Here is a 19,828-nt window from a genome sequence, read left to right on the forward strand (position 1 = left end):
CCAAAGAAAGGGCCTTTATGGTTATTTAAGCTTGTGGATTAGATCAATGTCTTCTCAGTCAAGGTGAGGCCAGTCAAATAGAACCCACTCAAAATTGTCTCATAGAAGGAATTCAAAATGAGGAATAAGTTTAGTAGATCAGTGAGGAATTGTAAAGGCATTTATGAGTGCCACTCCAAGACCCTTTGGTGGAGGTAAAATGGGAAATGGTGGGTAGTATTACCAGAAACTGAATGGAGTTACCTGGGAGAAGTTATTACCAGAGTTGGGACCCTATTATTAACCCAGAGCTAGAATCATGACCCCTTGAGTAAGACGGAGGAACCTGGGAGGGTACCCCAAATCAATTTAGATTCAAAGAGATACAGACATTGCCAGAGAGGATTTTTAAAGCCAAGTCATGAGAGAAATTCTTTCCTGACACTTCCCTCTCCTTTTTCCCCTTCCTAATCCCCTACTCATAGTTTCATTGGTTAGATATAACTGGAAACTGGTTGGTGAAAGATGCCTGGATAATGTAGGTTTCAGAAGTCAGTCCTTGAAACAAAGGAGAGATGAAGCAACAGTTTTAACTTGTAGTTTCAGTGAACACAGAGTTTCTATCCACCTTCATTGTCTACAAACTTCTTATCAGAAATTCCAGTCTGAATGGCTATGTGTGTTTTCAGCCCCAAACTGATTAATCAGCTATGGCAACTGTAAAGCAAACACACCTGCTCCTGACTATTCTTCTACAGTTCATATCAGCCTTGAATCCTCCACATCAAATATTGGTCTGCTGGACAAATCATCCATGGAGTAAGAAGAGAGATCCCCCACCCCCCTGGGGCATGTTACAAGAATACAGATCTTTGTGTAGTAGGAAGAAGAATTCAGTCCTTTTGTGGCAGCTGGAGTAGCATTCCATTTAACTTTCACAGGCAAATGCAATGGCAAAAAGGGCAGTAAAGCTTAGTCTTGTTAGAAGAGATCCCTCCGTACAAAGCTGTGAAATGAATAAAAATCAATGTGTCAGCTGAACAGGATCAAGAACATTCTTCCCTTTTTTCTGACTTTCTATCAACCAAACAGTTCAATTCCATGTTTTTCAATCCTCTTCAGATTATTTCTCTGCTCTAGCTCCCCGTTTTGATTCCTTTGAATTTGGTCGCATGTTTTCCAATGAATGTAAGTTAATGGCTGAGTCCCAAGCACAGGACTTCTGAATTTCAGTACACATGTATATCTCCAGAGATTTTGGTAATGCATTTGGGGTTGGGTAGGTCTGATTGTATCAAGGTTCCGCATTTCTGGTGTTATTATACATGTCTCACTGAGCATTCTGCCTTTGTTTTAGTTTTGTTTAAGGGGAGATTATGTAGAATCTTGCATCAGGCTCACTGTATGTCCACAAATACTAAAATTAAGAGCAACAACAAAATATGAGAGTTTGGATGAAGGTGAAATGATTGCATGCCATCACATATTTCTGCCTCAGTACCCTCAAGTGACAGGAGGCTCTAGTACTCTGGTGAGACCTGCAGTAATGTTCTTTTCCTTGGAGTATAAATGAAGATGCTTCATTTCACTGTGTGTTGGTTCTGTTTCAGAAACTGGCTAGAGACTCCGCCAGGCAGAGCAAACCGGATAGAAATAAACTGAGATGATGACATGAATGGGTCATGGCTAAGTCAAGAACCCTGCTGATTTCTCCAAATTACTGAGCCTCGTTTTGTGTCTGTGTAGCAGCCTCTAGGACAGTGTCATCAGATCCATCTCTGGTTTGGATATGGTTTTCCTGTAAGGAAGAATCTGACATATGAAAGTCTTAAGAATGGAGATTCATTCTGTACCACTGCAAAGGTATTTGACAATTCTAGAGCTCTGAAAATGAGATTACATTGTTACATTACACTGTTTCATTGGCAAGGTTAGTAATAGCTGGTAGACTGGCATTTCTTTTTATTTGTGCTGTCTTCCTTAAGGCTGTCATAGTTTGCTAGCTCCTTGTCTGTTTTCCTGATTGTTCTAGATCCTTTAAAGGAAATTATAAAATTATTCCACGGAGAATGAAGACATAGAATTCCATTTTTGTTCCATTCTCATAGTCAAGTATTTAATAAAGTGAGTGATTTTGGTGTGAAATTGCAACATTGACTAGATTCACAAGGTAGAAATAAATGAGTAAATAAGCAAATACAGAACAATCATGTACTAGGAATTGGTACAAAATCAACAAGGGAAGTTCGGGTGTTAGGTTTCATTCCTCAAAATTATTAGTACTGTGATGTTCCTTGTTGACAATTAAAAAGAGTATCTACACAACTTACGGCTCCTTGCCGAAGTGTATTTTTCTTCTTTATGTGATTTTGATGTCAACATTTGAAGTTGGAAAGAAGACCCTAAGAAGCCAGTTTCCATTACCTGACCTAGAAAATAAGATAACAGAACAAGCTCAGGACAGTTCAGGTGAATGGAATTATGTGCATCAGAATTCTTACCATTTTGGACCATTTATTTGTGTGAAATACTATCTGTAAAATGCTTAAATTTTGGCTTGCACATAAATTACCGTGTCTGTTATCCGCTAGTCTTGCCTTTGCCTCAGTCCTGATGACATTTTGTATGAAGGTCTCATCTATTTTTTAAAACGCCTATGTATTTTGAAGATTAGAAGGGTAAGTGGGTCTCTCCACACTTGGAGTTTACAGACTAAGGTTTAAAGCCCAATTCTCTAATTCCACTCTTAAGAGGTGAATGTTTTGCATCTCAGGAAAATGTGGGAGAACTCCCTAAAAGGATTTTGGAGTAGAGAAGTATATACGTAATACAGATTGGGTAAACTTCTTTGTTATAATGGACAAAGGTGGTTTGATCTTTCCCAAAGCTCTTAAAAATAAATTCTCTTGGTTCATCTCTGGTCCAGTGATGATTAAACCCATTAGTATTTCATCATGTGTTTGTTCATTTGTTGATTTCTCTTGATTGTTCCCTGTCTGGACCCTAGTCACTTCTGCTTTAATTCAGCTGGGTAATTGATACTTATAGTGTTTTATCCCTACATACCTGTTCCTAATTATCAGTTTCTCTGAGCCTTAACTCCTTTATGTAAAGACTAGTGCTTTCTTTACTACATACCTTTTCTTCCCCCATATAGAATTGATTACCTTTCAGAGCAGGGTTGAGTTAACTCCATTTTATTTATCTTTAGAGATGTATCTTTAATTACTAAAGGGACTACCTGCTATTTCTTTTCCAATTATACTGAAATTGCTGACTGAATTTCACTACAATTACCTGGAGGCAAATTTGGTGGAAACATTTTTAACATTATTTCCTGAGCCCCAAAATGAAACACACTAGGTTTGTTTCAAGCTACCAAAGCTGGCTTTGCTCCTAAATAAAGTTTCTAAAATTCTTCTCTGCCAAATATTTAATTGTATTTTAAAATGGCCAGCTTCAATTACTAAGTTGTTCCAACTGTTTAGAAGCAGATCATTCATTCACTCTTTGCTGATAAAATCAGGACTCCTATATTTGACATGGGACTTCCACCGTTTTTGTATAAAATTCTTAATATTGTGGGCCAAGGGTTCATCCATGGCCTGGTTGGATTCCATATTGCTTACTGCTTTTGACAGATGTAATTATTCCATCTGTATTGGCTCTTCCATTTTAGTCAAAATACGAGCTATTACCTTCAGGCTATGCCACATGCTGGAGAACGGGATTTTGAAATTTACAGGTCCTGTCACCTTCAGTTCTCTGAGAAACTTACAGAGATAGTGGAATTGTATGAGACCTACTGCACTCATTTACATATGCAAATACCTTGAGACCCTGTCTGAACTTATCTTCTGCATTGTCCATCTCTCCTGTTTTCTCTCTTTCAGTTGGGTCTTTTGGCTGCAGAATTCCTTTCCTATTGCCATACTGTATTCCACTGGAGGCGTTTAGATGGTATTTTGAGATTTAGGGACATAGTTGTGGTTTTTGAGTGTTGGGACTTGTTAACAAATGGTGGCATAGTGAGTGTGGGAATACATCTGCAGATGTTTCCAATTAGGGCCAGTGCCATTTTCCACAGCTTTGGGCCCTAAAACTCTCCCACCTGCAGGTTGGGAATTATCTAGTTCTTAAACTAGTGAGAGAGTGGGTTGCTGGGATGTGTGCCGTTCCTTTCTTTTCTGGCTCTGTTCTTCCTGTGGATAACCTAGTTGCTTGGTAAAGCCTGTACTTGGGATTGTGACTGTCACATTACTATTCCAGTCACCTTCTTGGTGTGTCTCTGACTATGAGGGATCCTAAATCACAGAACTGAGTCTTGAGCTCAAGGTAAGGCTTCTGTCTTGGAAACTTCTTTTAGAACTACCTATTGATACATCTAGTAATGGCCTAGACTTCCACTAACACTTATGACTTTTGCCAGCTGGCACTGGGTCCTGTCATACATCCTCAAGGCAGATCACTTGGACCTAAAGACTGGCTCAGCTTGAAATCAAGGGCATCCCATACTGTGGGCCTGAGCATTTCTGTTCTTGGCTTGTCTGGAGAACAGGCTAGCCACTTGCTTCCAACTTCTTTTCCTCATCCCTTTCAAAACTGCCCCTGACTCATGTTTACTTCAAGACTTAGGCATGAAGCCCACCACCCTTAATGTAAAGATGTTTTTCATATGTGTGAAGTGACCTTCTGTCACATATACAGTGTAGAATGGATTAATTGCATCATAGAACATCAATGAAAATTCCAATTTTAGAGCTTTTCTATATCTTAATTTTCTCCTATTTTATATTCTTTCTGACCCTAATCCTGATCTTTTGATTGAATGGTTTTTCTTAACAAATATTAATCAAGCACATTTTACAGATGATAAGTGCTTTAATATGCTGTTTTCCTATTAGCCAAATGGCTACATTTTGAGCTAAATGTTCTTTTCCCCATTTGCAGCTAAAGACATTGAGATGTAAAAGGAGAAGCAATTTGCCCTAAATCACACACAAGAGATACACACCCAGTGAAGGCATAGCCATGGCAGGATCCAAACCCAGGTATGTTTATCTTACATAACCATCTTTCATTCTGCAGTTAGAGAGAATAACCCCTATAGAAATTAAAACACTTCCGCAAATTAGTTGGCTGCATTATGTAAATATATTGCCTGATTCAAAACCAATATCCCTTCCTTTTACCACGTTACCTCTTAGCTCAATCAGCTAACACAGTGAGGCAGATTGTACTAACATCCCATAATACCAGGACATCATCCTTCACCATCCTCACCTTTCTCCCTATTGGCATCCCCTTACTGTCTTTTGTATTGCTTGTTTCCCCTTAGTTTTTGTTTCTGTGACCAACCATACCCTCCCTGTGTTGAAGGGCTTACAACCTCAGGGGAAATTTAAGTTGTTTAGACCTAAACAAAGTCACTGCTATTTTTGCCTTTTTTTTTTCTCCTAAGAAAGTTCTGCCAGGATAAACTCTAAGCTCTTTCCCACTGGGTTAACCTTTTTCCTACATTCCTGCATTGTGAAATTGCCACTGTTTAAGCATCAGAAAGCTTATCTTAATTCAGCCACACAAATTAGTTTATGTCACTGTCCCAGGAGTCTGAAACAAGACTATCAGGGCTGAAAGGGGTCTTTGGTGCAGGACAGGGGAATAGTTCTATTGAAATTTGGGCTTTCTGCCTAAATGGAATCTGATATATTCAGTGTCTGTTTTTTAGTTCTTCTTTGATTTCCTTTCTATATGTGTTGGCTCAGGTATAGATTTGTGCCCTCTTAATCCATTTCTGTGAAAAAGCAGAATAAGGTGTGAATGGCCCGGAGAGCAAATCAGAGCTCCCTTATGTGTGGGAAATGCTAATATGTATTTCCAGACTGAATGCTTTTGAAAACTGTGCTAGCAAGACTGATCTCCAAGACAGTGCTTTTTGTATTTCACTAAGCAAAAATTAAAAATAAACACCTTCTATAATTAGGCAGACACCTGGTGAGACTCACCATGGAAGCTGGCTTTTGTAAGGCAGATATTTGGCCCTCTGCTTTGTTCTGTCTTCTGAACATCACTTAGTACAAACATGTGTAAATGTCTTTGATTTTTTTTGTGAATTTAGAGCCCAATAAACGATGAATGAACAGCATAACTGAAACATTTTGCCACCAAACGATTATCAAAGAAGAATAAAATTCAGGAAATCGCTTCTTTCTCCATATATACACATATATAATATGCATATATATACATATACTCACCATATTATGAAGCAACTATTTGAAGAAGATGATGAAGGTCTAAATCATTGAGAAAGGAGTACTTTCTAATGATTTTTCAAAATCCCAATCTATTATCTGTGCAGGATTTGTAAATTGCACTGGCATTTAGGAGATATTGTGTCCAGAATTAGTGTGGTCATATTAGGAAAGTACAGGGCATAAAAATATAATCACATTGCAACAGATAAACAAAGAACTTTGAGGAGAAGATAATGTATTTTCAAATCTCTTATCATGAAGGGTGAGTGACTTTGAACCATATAGTCTGACCAAAGTCCACATTCATAACTAGTACTAACTTTAAAAACAGGAATAGAGCTTTCTTCTTTCTTCAATGAATTTGAACAAAGAAAATGAGACACCTAACACAATTTTTGTTTATTTATTTAAATACATACTATTGAATACTGACTAGTTTTTTTGGGGGGTTGATATATAATTACTGGAAGTATATCTGCCAACAACATTGGCAAAAGAATTGTGAAGCTTTCATTCTGGTAAAGGCAAATCAACCATAATTCTACATTTTGTACTAAAAATTAAAACTATAAATTAATAGCATGATAGAAGAAAACAATAACCAAGAAAATATAGGGTATTATAAAGGGATTGAAGAGGTTGCAGACATAGATTATTCTGGTGAGTTTCTGAGAAGGTGACAGACATAGACAGAGGAGATATGAGCCATGGTGTTATCTTTAGAAAGGGAATGTTGGGATGAGGTAACAGCAAGTACAAAAGCCTTCTGGGAAGTTCTAGAAAGAACTAGGCTATCTGGAGGGGAGTAAGAAGATCAAATTTGAGAAAGAATGGCAGCGATGGGAAGCCTTGTAAGCACTGCTTTTCCTTGGATGGCTAGGGAGATCCTGTCGTGTTTGAATGGAAGAGTAACATAACCTGATTCTCATTAGGAAAACGCTAGGTGCTGTGTTGAGTACACAGTAAGATTTAATAGAAACAGAGATTCTAGTGGATGACCTAGGCAGAAATGTCAGGCCAACCTGAATCAAGAATATACCATAGTACATGAGTCCCTTGGGATCCAAGGGTATATGTTTCCAAGAAGACCACTAATGAGGAAAATCTACACTGGCCCAGGAAGTATAGAGTTTAGTACTTTGTTGTGGATATGTGGCCCAGTATTGTCACAATACCACCCAACTTCTGCTAAAGACATGCTATCTAAACTAAGCATTTCACCATATCATTTATGTGAAACGCATTATGTGCTTTTTTGCTTTTAAGATAGGCATATTTTCACAAAATTAAGAGCAAGGAAATACTCAGCAGAACATACAATGATTTAAAGCACAACTGAAGATAATATACAAAACTGACTGAGAACAACTCTTTATCAACTGAGCTGGGGAATGGTTGCATGGAGATTTTGTTTTTGCTTTAAAATTTTGCTTTCTAAAATTTATTGTTGTTTTCTGTTTTTGGTCACACTTCAAAACTGCCCACGATACATCTACAAATAAATTAAACTTACTGTATATTTTATCATTCAATAGAGTCATCAATATGTCAAAGAGCAACAATTTACTTGATTTACAGTAGTGGAGGTTCTTTAGTAAGACTGTCTTACTTAATTATCTATGTCATAGTAAATATAATTAAGGTTTTTCTTGTTATAAAAGCCCAGACAGGTTTTAGTCCAGTGTGATTTGATCTTCCAATGTGATCTTCTGCATAAATGTTTTAAACTCTAATCTGTTGAGATCACCACAAGGTGACTCCTAGAAACCCTTGTTTTAAGAGTGGCAATAATTTATTTAACTGTGAATAGATGTATCTATGGATCAGTAATAAAATCCCAGCATGAAGCAAGGTATTATTAGCCTGTTGAAATGAGGAGTAGAACTGGAGATAATAGGACGTGGAAATGAAGTTTGGTTGGTCAAAAGGAGATGATTATTTCTTGAGACTGACATGGACAGTTCTAAGCCACTAAGGTCAATGAGAAAGATCCTTATGGGCAACAGGGGAAGAAGCTACACTGAGAAGAACTATGGGAATTTAGCTAAAAGAAACTGTACCTAATTGGTACTTTTGTTTTAGAATGTCTCAGAATCTAAAGTGTGTGTGTGAAAAGCAAATAAACAAAAGCCAAGAACAGCACCTATGTGTTTGGGTGAGCCATGTTGATTGGAATTCTTTATGCCAGTGCTTTCTCCTAGGATAGGGGAAGTCTATGGCTGATCTACTTGGCTTCCTTAGGTGTGCATTCTGTAAAGCAATGACTTAAATACTTTAATGGAAAATAAAATTGTACTGAAGAGGGGGCAGGAAAGGGTGGAGGGAACAGGCAGTGTCCAAGAAGGAGGCTGCAATTCAAAGGAACTAAGGCAGTCGGTGTCATGGGCAGAAGCCTGTGGGAATATGGAAAATTTTACTTTGCAAGCAGAATGACCTAGGATTTCCACACTGACTATTTTCATGTTATTCCAGCTTCAAAATGCACGGGTACTTTAAAATACCTTCTTACTTGAATTTTGAATTAAAAATCACATTGAACCAGTTTTTCCAAAAGGGCAGTTTTAGACAGGAAAGTATATTTGTCTGCCTAATACTTCATGTTTTAAAATTGTACTTCTAATGTATGATGAAAGATTATAACTGTACATATACAATCAATACTATTATAACTCATAGATCTTGCAACCAAGGTTAGCAGAAGGAAAAATAACATAGATGAGGGAAATTCTGACTTTTTTTCTCAACTTTCCTAAGCAAATGAAGTTGTGGCATTAATTCTCCTAAGCTTTCTTTGGAGTTTTGCTTGGTCACCAAACTTTTTTGAAATTGATGTGTTTGGATTTTTCTTCATGAATGTGATCTTTAGTGTCAGGAAAATGCAGTTAGAAATAAACTGTACCTTATCTCTTTGGGGGGAATGGTGGTATTGGTTTTGAACTCAGGGCCTCATTCTTGCTACTACTTAAACCAGTACCTTTCCTCAGTTCTATTTTACTTTAGTTATTGTTGTTGTTGTTGTTTGGATAACATTTAATACTTTTATACTTAGGGTCTGCCTAGACTTAAATTATTTTATTCTATGCCTCATGCTTAGTTAGGACCACGGACTGTTCTTATTAAACGGCTTGCTGGTCATTTGAGACAGGGTCTTGTTAACTTTTTGTCTGGGCTGGCCCTGAACTTCAATTCTTTCCATCTTCTTCTCCCAAATATCTGGGATTACAGGTATAAACAAATCTCACCAGCCCTAAACTTTACCACATCTTCTATTATTACTGGTATGAATGATCTGAAGGCAATTGCACAAGTTGGAAAACTTGAAGTGTGTATGAAGCAGCTATTTAACAAATTTGAGTGTCTTGGAAATTTTGGGTTCCTTACTGAGAATGTTGAGCCTTCTTATACCCAGTATTTCCTTCGTGTTACTATCAGAAACATTTTCACATTTAGAAACTACTCAGCATTGGTGCCCCCTTTGTCCTTTGTCTCACCATTTTGTTGTTCCCTTTCTCTTCCTTAATTCAGATAAACAAATGTACAACACACAGGGTACCAAAATCAAATACAGTGACAACAAGGGATAAACAAGGGGCAAAGAAGAAAAAATGCAAGAACAAAGAAATAACTTCCCATAGTACATTAATAATAACAACAGCAACAACAAAGAAAAACCTCTTGTTTTCATATCTTGGAGTTCATTTCCCCTAGCATCATCTTATATGTCAACAGTGATATTCACAAGACAACATGTTAGAAATGAACTTTACAACTTGGGAAAGTGGGAGAAAATTTAGAGAGGGGATAACAATATTTGACAAGAAATGTACTCACTACCTTACATATGTAACTGTAACTCCTCTGTACATCACTTTGATAATAAAACTAAATTTTAAAAAAGAAACTACTAAGCAGCACAACTTTAAACCGAGAAGCCAGGCATGAGGCTAGATTTGAGGCATTTTGTTTAAAAAAATGTAAAGCTTTCAGATTAGATACAATTTTTTTTAATGGTAACACTTGCCTGTTAGAGGGAACAGATACTATTCAAGCTGGCTCCCTTATTTAAGGGCATTTTTAGTCAATGGCCTATAGGGGAAAACCAAGGAAATGAAGGTCTTGTCTATTATACTGTTAATTCTCACTACACAATTCACAAGTGAAATGTGGTTAGATATTACATTGGGCAAATTTAAACTCAAGACCTAGACCTCTGAATGAGAATTTGTAGAGGAATTGAGATCTAGTCAATAAAGGGCATAAAAGTGATTATTAGGAAAGGGAACTAAATAGATTTGTGGATTTGAACTACAGTTCTTCCACATAACATCGGTGGATGGACTAGTCTGAGTAACTGAAAGTTGTTTGTGCTATCCTTCCATCACTGTGACAAAATACTGGAGTTAAGCAGCTATTAAAGAATAAAAGTTTATTTTTCCTTGAAGTTGCAGAGTTTTAGCCCATGGTTGTTTGAGTCTGTGGCAGCACACTGTCTTGTGGTGGGGGCATATGGCGGCAATCTGTTCACAGGAGGGTGTTTGGGAAGCAGAGAGAGAGAGAGAGAGAGAGAGAGAGCGCAAGGGGTTGGGGTCCCCCAAATCTCTTTTCAAGGCCATGCATTGGTGACCTCACTTAACCTTAAGTTCCCACCTGCTAAAGGGTAACCACATTCCAGAAGCACTGCAAACTGTTGACTAAGCATTTAGCAAATGGCCACTGTGGAGGGGGGGGAGGGGAGCTTTCACATATAAACTGTAGCATAGAGAGGTGATGGAGAGTGAATGTGGTCAAATCACTTTATCTACACGTGTGGAAATGCAACAGTGAATCATGTTGAAATTGTTTGGGGGAGGGGAGAGTGACAGAATGAGTCTCATCAAGGTGCATTATGTGTATATATGGACTCATCAAGACTCATCCTTCTTGTACAAGGAATGTATGCTTATTTTTTGTACATGTTTTAAAATGCGTGAAGATGATAGAAACTAAAGATCATTTGATTTTGTTTAGGTAATTATAGTCATCTGTGATCATTTGAATTACAGGAAAATCAGCTTGAAAATTTTAAAATCATAATTGTGCTGCAGTTGTTATAGGAGCCAAATTTTATTTGGCCTTCAGGAGGGGAAGAAGAGGAGCTGGTTTACTGAAAGTGGAAGAATTATTTCTAGAAAAGATTTTATTCCAAGTCTATTGCCCACATTCCCTTCATGTAAAATATACTGAAAAGCTTCTGGTTTTTAAGATTATAAGTCTCTATCAAAAATGATATTAAACTCTTGAATAATTTAAATTTGAACCGTCAAAGTTTATAAAGTAAGATGAACTAGCTCTCAGCATAACAAACAAAGTTTTATAAATAACAAAATACATTTAGTATTGGTATCTGAAATCAAGATATCTGGGGAACTTCATTAATTAGTGCTATTCTTAAAATTAGTACTTCAAATAGAAGCATTTTCAAGTAGGCAACATCAATCTGTCAGAGCAAACAAATTGAAATACACATTGACTGTGTAAACATTTTAGGTAAATTGAACCAGTCTCTCATCCATAGTTACAGAACGATAAATGAGGAATCCCACCTCAGACAAGACTCCAAACCTGAACCCTTGAGCAAAGTGTTAATTAAACTCTGTGCTGGAGGACCATATAGTTGACCATTGCGAGAAGAATCAAGGACTAGAAATAGGAGGACGGTGATCCTGTTGCTCTATAAAAAATCCCCTCCTGGTTTAAATAAACCGAAATCTAGCAATCAAGTTAACTGAACCCTTTCAACAGGATTTTATTTTAAGGGCCTTGGTTCTAAATGCCCATGTCTCTTGGTGACATGGAAAATGTATGAATCTCTTCTTTCTTCCTCATTCATAACCATTCATGCTGCATTTATTCATCCAACAGATGTAATTATCATGAGCACTGTTCAGGTGACACTGCCATTGAGATGAGTAGAAAAAAAAATAAGCTACAGGGCCAAATATATCCTGTCCAGTCACTATTCTGATATTACTTTAACCAACTATTCATTCGCTGTAATGAATTTATGTTGTTAAACAAATTCCTGTCTACGTCTGAGGAGTTTATGGACTCTCTGGGCAAAAGAAAAAGAAAACTATCCAAAGCATCAGGTGCTAAACGTCACAGAATTCTGCAGGCAATTAGGGATTAAAAATAGTTCACACCCAGTTCACACACAAACCCATAGAGGGCTACTTAGATGAGTGGTACCGTATCTTGATTTTTGAAGGGTAGATGTGTAAAATCTTCTTGGAATTCTGAAAATTTTGAAGGCGAGTCAGTGGGTAAAAAAGTGAGTATAGCACAGGTAGGAATGGGAGATGGTAGAAGATAAGGGCAGTGAGGCAGATATAACCCAGAAAAGTGTAAAGTGCAATAGTTAAGAAATTTACATTTCATCAAGTGCTGGTGGCTCATGCTTGTAATCCTAACTACTCAGGAGGCTGAGATTGGAGGATGGAGGTTCAATGCCAGCCTGGGTAGCAAAGTCGATGAGTCTCTTATCTTCAATTAACCACCAAAAAACCAGAAGTAGCGCAATGTTTCAAAGTGGTAGAGTGCTATCCTTGATTGTAAATGCTCAACGACAGTTCCCAGGCCCCAATTTCAAGCCCCACAAACGGAAACAAAATTTTTTTTACATTTTCCATGAGTACCAGGGAAAGTGAAAGATGTGTGGTCAAGGAGAGACAGGGAAACATAGATATGTGCATGGCAGAGAAGTCATCTTAGTAGCAGGGCAAAGCCTATGCACCAATCTGAGTGTTGTATCAGGAATTTCTTATTCAAGTGTAAGCTCTTTCTATGCTATTTATTGTTATTATTTATGTATACAATAGAATACATTGTCTTATTTTTCTAGCTGTATCCCAATTCTTTTTCCAAGCCTGCTTAGAAAAATCTCTCTTTATCATTTTGCAAATTCCAAAAGACGTTACTGATAATCTGGCACATCAAATAGGTATGACTCCTGCCCTGCAGGGAAATTTTCCTTGTATCTCAGCTGAACAGGTTTCCTCATCTTCACCTATAGGAGTTTTCATACCCCTCCTATATCCCTTGGAATTTGTGTCATGTCCATGAGCAGCTCTGTTATGAGTGGGAAGCCTATTCAGAATAGACAAGTGGAGAGACAAACCATCTGCTTATAAAAATATGAGCAAGCACATTCATCCATTCATTAGATTGTATAAACTACCCTGGACTTGGTTATATGAAGTGACAACCATTGTATTCTGGGTACTGAGGGTCAGGAATTACAGAGGATGGTCACTTTCTGCTCCATACCATTTTGAGGTTTTGGCAAGGGAGACTCAAAGCTGAGGAATCACTTGGCAGCTATGATGGTTTTGAGACATCATCACTCTTCGCTTACCTGTCTATCACCTTGTTGGTGCTGTTGAAGATACATACAGTATAGTGCTTCTGTGTTGCCTGAAAGTGCATCTTCACAAGAAAGAGATTTCTACAGAGCAGTGGGATTTAAAAAAAAAGATTTTCTTTTCTGAGTCAATCCTGAGGCTTGAACTCAAACCCTGAGTGCTGTCCTTGAGCTTTTTTTCTTTTTTTTCCCCTCAAGGCTGGCATTTAACCACTTGAGCCAAGGCTCCACTTCTAGCTTTTTGGTGTTAATTGAAGATAAGAGTCTCACGGACTATCCTGCCCAGGCTGGCTTTGAACCACAGTCCTCTGAACTCAACTTCCTAAGTAGCTAGGGTTACAGAAATGAGCCTTCAATGCCTGGCCATCCACAGGTTTTAATAAGCCATTATGCCCTGTCTCTTCTCCTTTAGAAAGCCTCATACTTATTATTATTATTATTTTCACTTGTATTTTAATTTGCTAATTTATATTTCATTCATTGTAGAGTTTCTAAGATGATAGAGAACAATTGTAGATGTTACCCAGGATTGAAAAACACAGCCATTTTCCACACGCCACTATGGTTACCCATATAGCACCATTCTTGCTTTTGTCCTCTTGTCCAACACCACCAGTGTTTATTACTGGAGTCCTCAATTTGTCAGATTGGTATATGGTCCCTGGCAGATTTGGTGAGACCAACTTTCTTATGCTTCTGAATTGCACTCATCTGAAAGCTCAATTCATTACGGCTTGAGACCCCATGCCTTCATAAAGGTTGATGTGTATTGTGGTTTGAATGTGTCTTCTCTTTCAGGCATTGAAAGGTAATGGCAATGAGGTGCTACTAAGAGGTGAGGTTTTAAGATGTGATTACACCCTTGTAAATAGTGTGTGAAAGCCCTTATATTGAAAGAGTTAACATTGATCAAGACATACTGTATAATGCAGTACAACTACTTAAAGAAAATAAACATATAAAAGAAATGAAATAAATAAAATTTGAAAAAGAAAAACACGACTCTTGTAAATACTTTAAGTCACAATCTTTAGTTGTATAGCACAACAACTGAAACTGAAACTAGTTGGGGGTTTTGCTGAGGGTCATAGATTTAATTTCCAGTCTTGGTGTTTCTAGGCCAGCTTTGAACAGGGTAACTTCTACTTTACTACTCAACCTACCTGAAGAGGAGAGTGTCTCTGAAATTGTCTTGCTTGGCAGTGTTTTACGTATACTACATTGGTTTCCTTACAAATCAGTCTCTTTGAAAGGAAGATCATTTTACATGTTTGCTTTCATTGGACAACATTGTCCAGATAGAAATGCACGAGACCCACATACATACTAAAACAACTCTTAAAAATCAGTTAAATTACAATGACCCTGTGCATTAGGTCTGATACAAAGGACGTTAGGAGGGAAATTGAATGCTTTTATTTCTCAGGTACTAAATCTCTGATTTCTTGGTGCAACTGGTATAAACATGTGACTCCTAGTTGGAAGCTGTGCTTTACATTTAATTGATGCAGATCAGGGAGATATATGGGAGATCACACAGGAGCCCATCAAAACAAATGTCAATGATTAGATTATAGAAGAATCTACAGAGGCAGAGGAAGCAGAAATGGCTTAATATATTTCTCCAGCTAAATGTTTGAAAAAATATTCTAATTGATGCTGTCACCAGCAAAAAAATTCATTGTGATTCAAAGTCAGACTTTAAGCTGAAAAGTGCATTTTATATATTGGTTTTGGAGTTCAGAAGGACATGTGTATAAAGGAAATACTTGCCTACCCTTTACAGGAATATTAGAAGATGCTCTTTAAAAGATCAAGTGCCACTTGGGTAATGATAACACCATCAAGTTAGGCTCATTATTGAAAAGTTTAGTGTCATGTTACTATATCTGCTTTTAGATTTCTTTGCTTTCTGCTATACAAGGCTAGTAATTATTCTCCTTAGGAATAATATACTACCGAGGTTTTTTTTTTTCCACCATGAGCTAAGCTAAACTCTACTTTGATCATTTGTGTTCAATTAATCTCTTTCTCTTAATTAGCTTGTTATCTTTTTGTGTGCACCCTCTGCTATGGAAACCGGCAATTTTCTGCTTCGGAAATGGCCCAAAAGATGCCTTAGGTTATTTCAAGCTTCAAATTTCTGAGTGATGGTAGAATACCAGGTCAGCTCATCAGACAATCTCATTAGAGAGCCATGTTGGATGGAGCTCATGACACTTGTTCATCTGTGGCTGGTCTAAAAGCTGTGATTCTTTCTGGGTTACTTTTTCCATGGGTTTTATGCTACTAAATGGTTGTGATTCACATAATTTCTTCCAAATTAATGGAAGCATCATTTTTACAAAAGTGTATTAACACTTTCTGTCTTTTCTTTCATATTTATAACTTTATAATTGGGCCTTGTAATTAGAAAGAATGTCTTATGATTTATACACATGCATCTATTTATCATCTAAATAATAAAAAATCTTCATGTTATTCCATCACTCATTGGTTCACTTATCCAAAAATCAATGATCTATTACTTTAAGTACTGTGGTTCTTATTAAAACAGTAAAATGTTTCCCCCCCTTTTTTTCTTGCATTTCAGTTTGGGAAGTTTGTTTTTTTTTCAGGTAAGGGGTAGGTTTATTCAGTAGACCTGCTGGGACCAGGAAAGGTTGGCACTCCACACGGCTGGCAAAAGACCTGGGAAAGAGCTGAGAAAGAGCTAGAAAAGAGAAGAGAGAGCTGGGAAAGAGAGGTGGGAAAGAAAGAGCTAGAAAAGAGAAGAGAGAGCTGGGAAAGAGAAGAGAGAGCTGGGAAAGAGAGAAAAGAGCTAGAAAAGAGAGAAAAGAGCTAGAAAAGAGCTTCTGGGAAAGGTGAGAAAGAGAGAGGTAGGAAAGAGAAGGGAGCTGGGAAAGAGAAGAGAAAGAAAGAGTTGAGAAAGAGCTAGAAAAGCAGTTTGGGAAGTTTTAATTGACCTATATTGAATTTACTGTTTGTAAGAATGATAAGCAATGCACACTTGTGCTTTGTGTTTAATGTTCACATTTCAAAGATTATGTATTTGATTTGCATTTCTTGGGTGGCTAATGATGCTCAACATTGTGTGTATGTGTGTGTGCATGTATGCGTGTGAGAATGCATGCATGCACATGCGTGCACCAGGGCCTGAACTCAAATCCTTGTGCTCTTGTTTTTCTCATGCAAAGTTGACTCTCTACCACTTGAGACTCCCCTCCACTTCCAGCATTTTGCTGGTTAATTGGATTTAAGAGACTTATGGACTGTCAGGCTGGCTTTGAACTATAATCCTCAGATCTTAGCTTCCTGAGTAGGATTATAGGCTTGAGCCACCAATGCTAGCTGGCCTGTTACATGTTTAAGGCATATGTACAGAGATACACACACACACACATACACACACACGTGTCTATTCACAAACTTTTGTCCACTTTTTAAAAAGACAAAAGCTTTTTCTAAAGTCCAGGCTGGTCTTGAAGTCTTTGTCCTTCTGCCTCATTTTCTGATAAGTCATCATTAGGACTTGTGCTTTGCCAATTTTTATGAATATTAGGTTGGTTACCTTTCTATTGTTGAGTTGTAAGAGTTTTCATTTATCATAGATGCCAGTTCTGCTTTTATTTGTTGCATGATTTGTAAATACCTTTGTACTTCTATGGATTGGTTTTTGTTAACGTATAGAATGTATTTTATATTACAATCATGTAAAATTCACAAACTCTGTTCACTACAGTTCATTTTTTAAGATACACTGAAATTTAATTCCCAAATAAATGAATTATTTAAATATTGTTCACAACATCTTGCCCAAACATATTTTTTTTTACCATGGAAGTTTTCTGTCTTTTTTGAAAAAAATATTTATGTGTTTAAGTAGTTGTGCAACGGAGTTATCATTCAACAAAGTAGTATATGAATACAATGAATCTTGATCAATATTAGCCCTTTCATCATTTCTTCTTATGTCCAATTTATCTGTTTTTTTAAAATATTTTATTGATTGTCTTTGTTGTTACAATTGAGATAGTATTCTCTAAATGAAAGACATTGTTATGTCATATTTTTTCTAACAGCTATATATTTTTAGTTTTTATAAGAAGGTCTATAATCTATTTACATTAATTTATTGTTTATGATCTTAGAAATTGGCCTAATTTCATTATTTTTCATACATTCTTCTTTTGTTCTTCATTTCATATAACTGCTCGAGTACCATTTATTGAAAAGACTATCTTTTTCCTTTTGAATTATCTTGATGCCTTTTTCAGTGATCAATTGACCATAAACCCCAGAGTTATTTTGGGACTCTCTATTTTATTTTATTGATGCTAATGTTTAGGCCAATGCATAATGTTTACATGACTAAGCTTTGCGGTAAGTAGTGAAAGTTCAATTATATGCCCTTCAAGTTTGGTCTTGTCTGTCTTGGCTATCCTAGATCTCTTTCATTTCCATGTACCTTGTCAGACTCCTGCACTGATGTCATTTGGGTTACTTTATAAGGATTAAATTGAATCTGCAGATCAACATTTCCCAGTGGAACTTAGAAATTCTAGTTAGAGTATAGCTCTTTCAGCATATTTGATAGATTGACATTCCTTAGTTGGAAAAAAGCAGTCTTAGAATAATTCCATCATTTCAGAAATCTGGGATATATAAAGTAAGATAGGGAGGTATGCACTTCATTGTCTCTGTCTTAAACGAAGATGGACAGATGGAGGCAGGTGCTCTTACTTTGCACTGTTATGGTTTCTCCTCTGAAAGGAGATTGAGACAGGCCATAATAAAAATGTCCACTTGGAGAAAGCTCTTGTGGAAACATCTTTGGTAATAGAGAATTCTCCCGTATTTTACCAGTGATATGTTGATGCCAGACTAGACCTGATCTCCAAATAGTACCAATGTCTTCAAGTTGCCTTGCATTCGCCTAAAACAATGTGGAAGCAGTTTTAACACAGGCATTGTGAACCTGTAAAACACCAATAAACAAGCACTCATTTTCAATGAGTTCAGATAAATGTTGTAAGATAAAACGTTGGTAAAGATAAAACAATACCATTACATTTCAATATCTTGATTCTGGCATGACACCTAACTGTAGAGTACATGTGAATCAGAAAAGGGAAGAAGTCGGGAGCAAGATGAGTGAATACAGATGTGGGCATGTGAATAAAGCGGATAAGCCAAGCCTTGAAGTGTTTTATCTTGACTGGGCTCAGAAGTCTGTTGTTTATAAGCTAAGATCGGAAGTCCTGAAAAGATAACAAAGAATGCCTGATTTGAATGCTTGTGGAAACTTTACTGGTTCTTGGAGAACAATCGAACCAGTATAACAATTAGTTTTGTTATAAAATTAGAATGTATTACTATGCTGTTGTGAACACGTGGAGGCAAGGCAGTCACTAAGCTCTTTTACATCAAAAGAAAAGGGAAAATGTCAAGCTATTATTCTGAGCCTTATGGTTCTCTAGTAAATATGTTATGTTCTGCAAGAAAGTTACAGGCCTCATACCTTCTTGAGCCTCCCCTTAAAAAAAATAGAGGCTATATAGGCTCCAGTGGCTCATACCTATAATCCTAACTATTCAGGAGGCTGAGATCTGAGGTTAGTGTCTCATCTTAGCCCAGGCAGGAAACCCAGGAGACTCTCAACTCTAGCTAACCACCAGAAAGCCTAAAGTGGAACTGTGGCTCATCTCATGTGGTAGAATGCTAGCCTTGAGGAAAAAAGCTCAGAGACAGTGCCCAGGCCTTTATTTCAAGTCTTAGGAGTGGCATACACACACTCTCACACACACACACACACACACACACACACACACACACACACACAAATTAGGTATTGATTTTGTATCTATTATTTTATTTAAACTTCAGGCAAAAAGCTAGAGGCATTTCTAATAAAAAAATAACTGATTTATACAATTTAAAAACAATATACATGCACTCAAATTTGTTTCTTTTCTGTATTGTTTTTCTGTCTTTCTTGCTTTTCTAGGTTTGACATAGAAATGTACAGGCATATGGCCAATTATTTCACCAGTTTGCAATACTTTATATTAAGTTCAGCTTGTGGCAGGCTCATTCCATAGAATCAGGCTCTACTTGTATTTCTGTATCATGTTGACAGTTATTGGGGACTTGATTTTACCCTTCATTTGAATACAGAGAGTCTACAACTACT

The sequence above is a fragment of the Dipodomys ordii genome, unplaced genomic scaffold (genome assembly GCF_000151885.1).
Source record: "Dipodomys ordii isolate 6190 unplaced genomic scaffold, Dord_2.0 Scaffold20, whole genome shotgun sequence".
NCBI classification, from domain to species: domain Eukaryota; kingdom Metazoa; phylum Chordata; class Mammalia; order Rodentia; family Heteromyidae; genus Dipodomys; species Dipodomys ordii.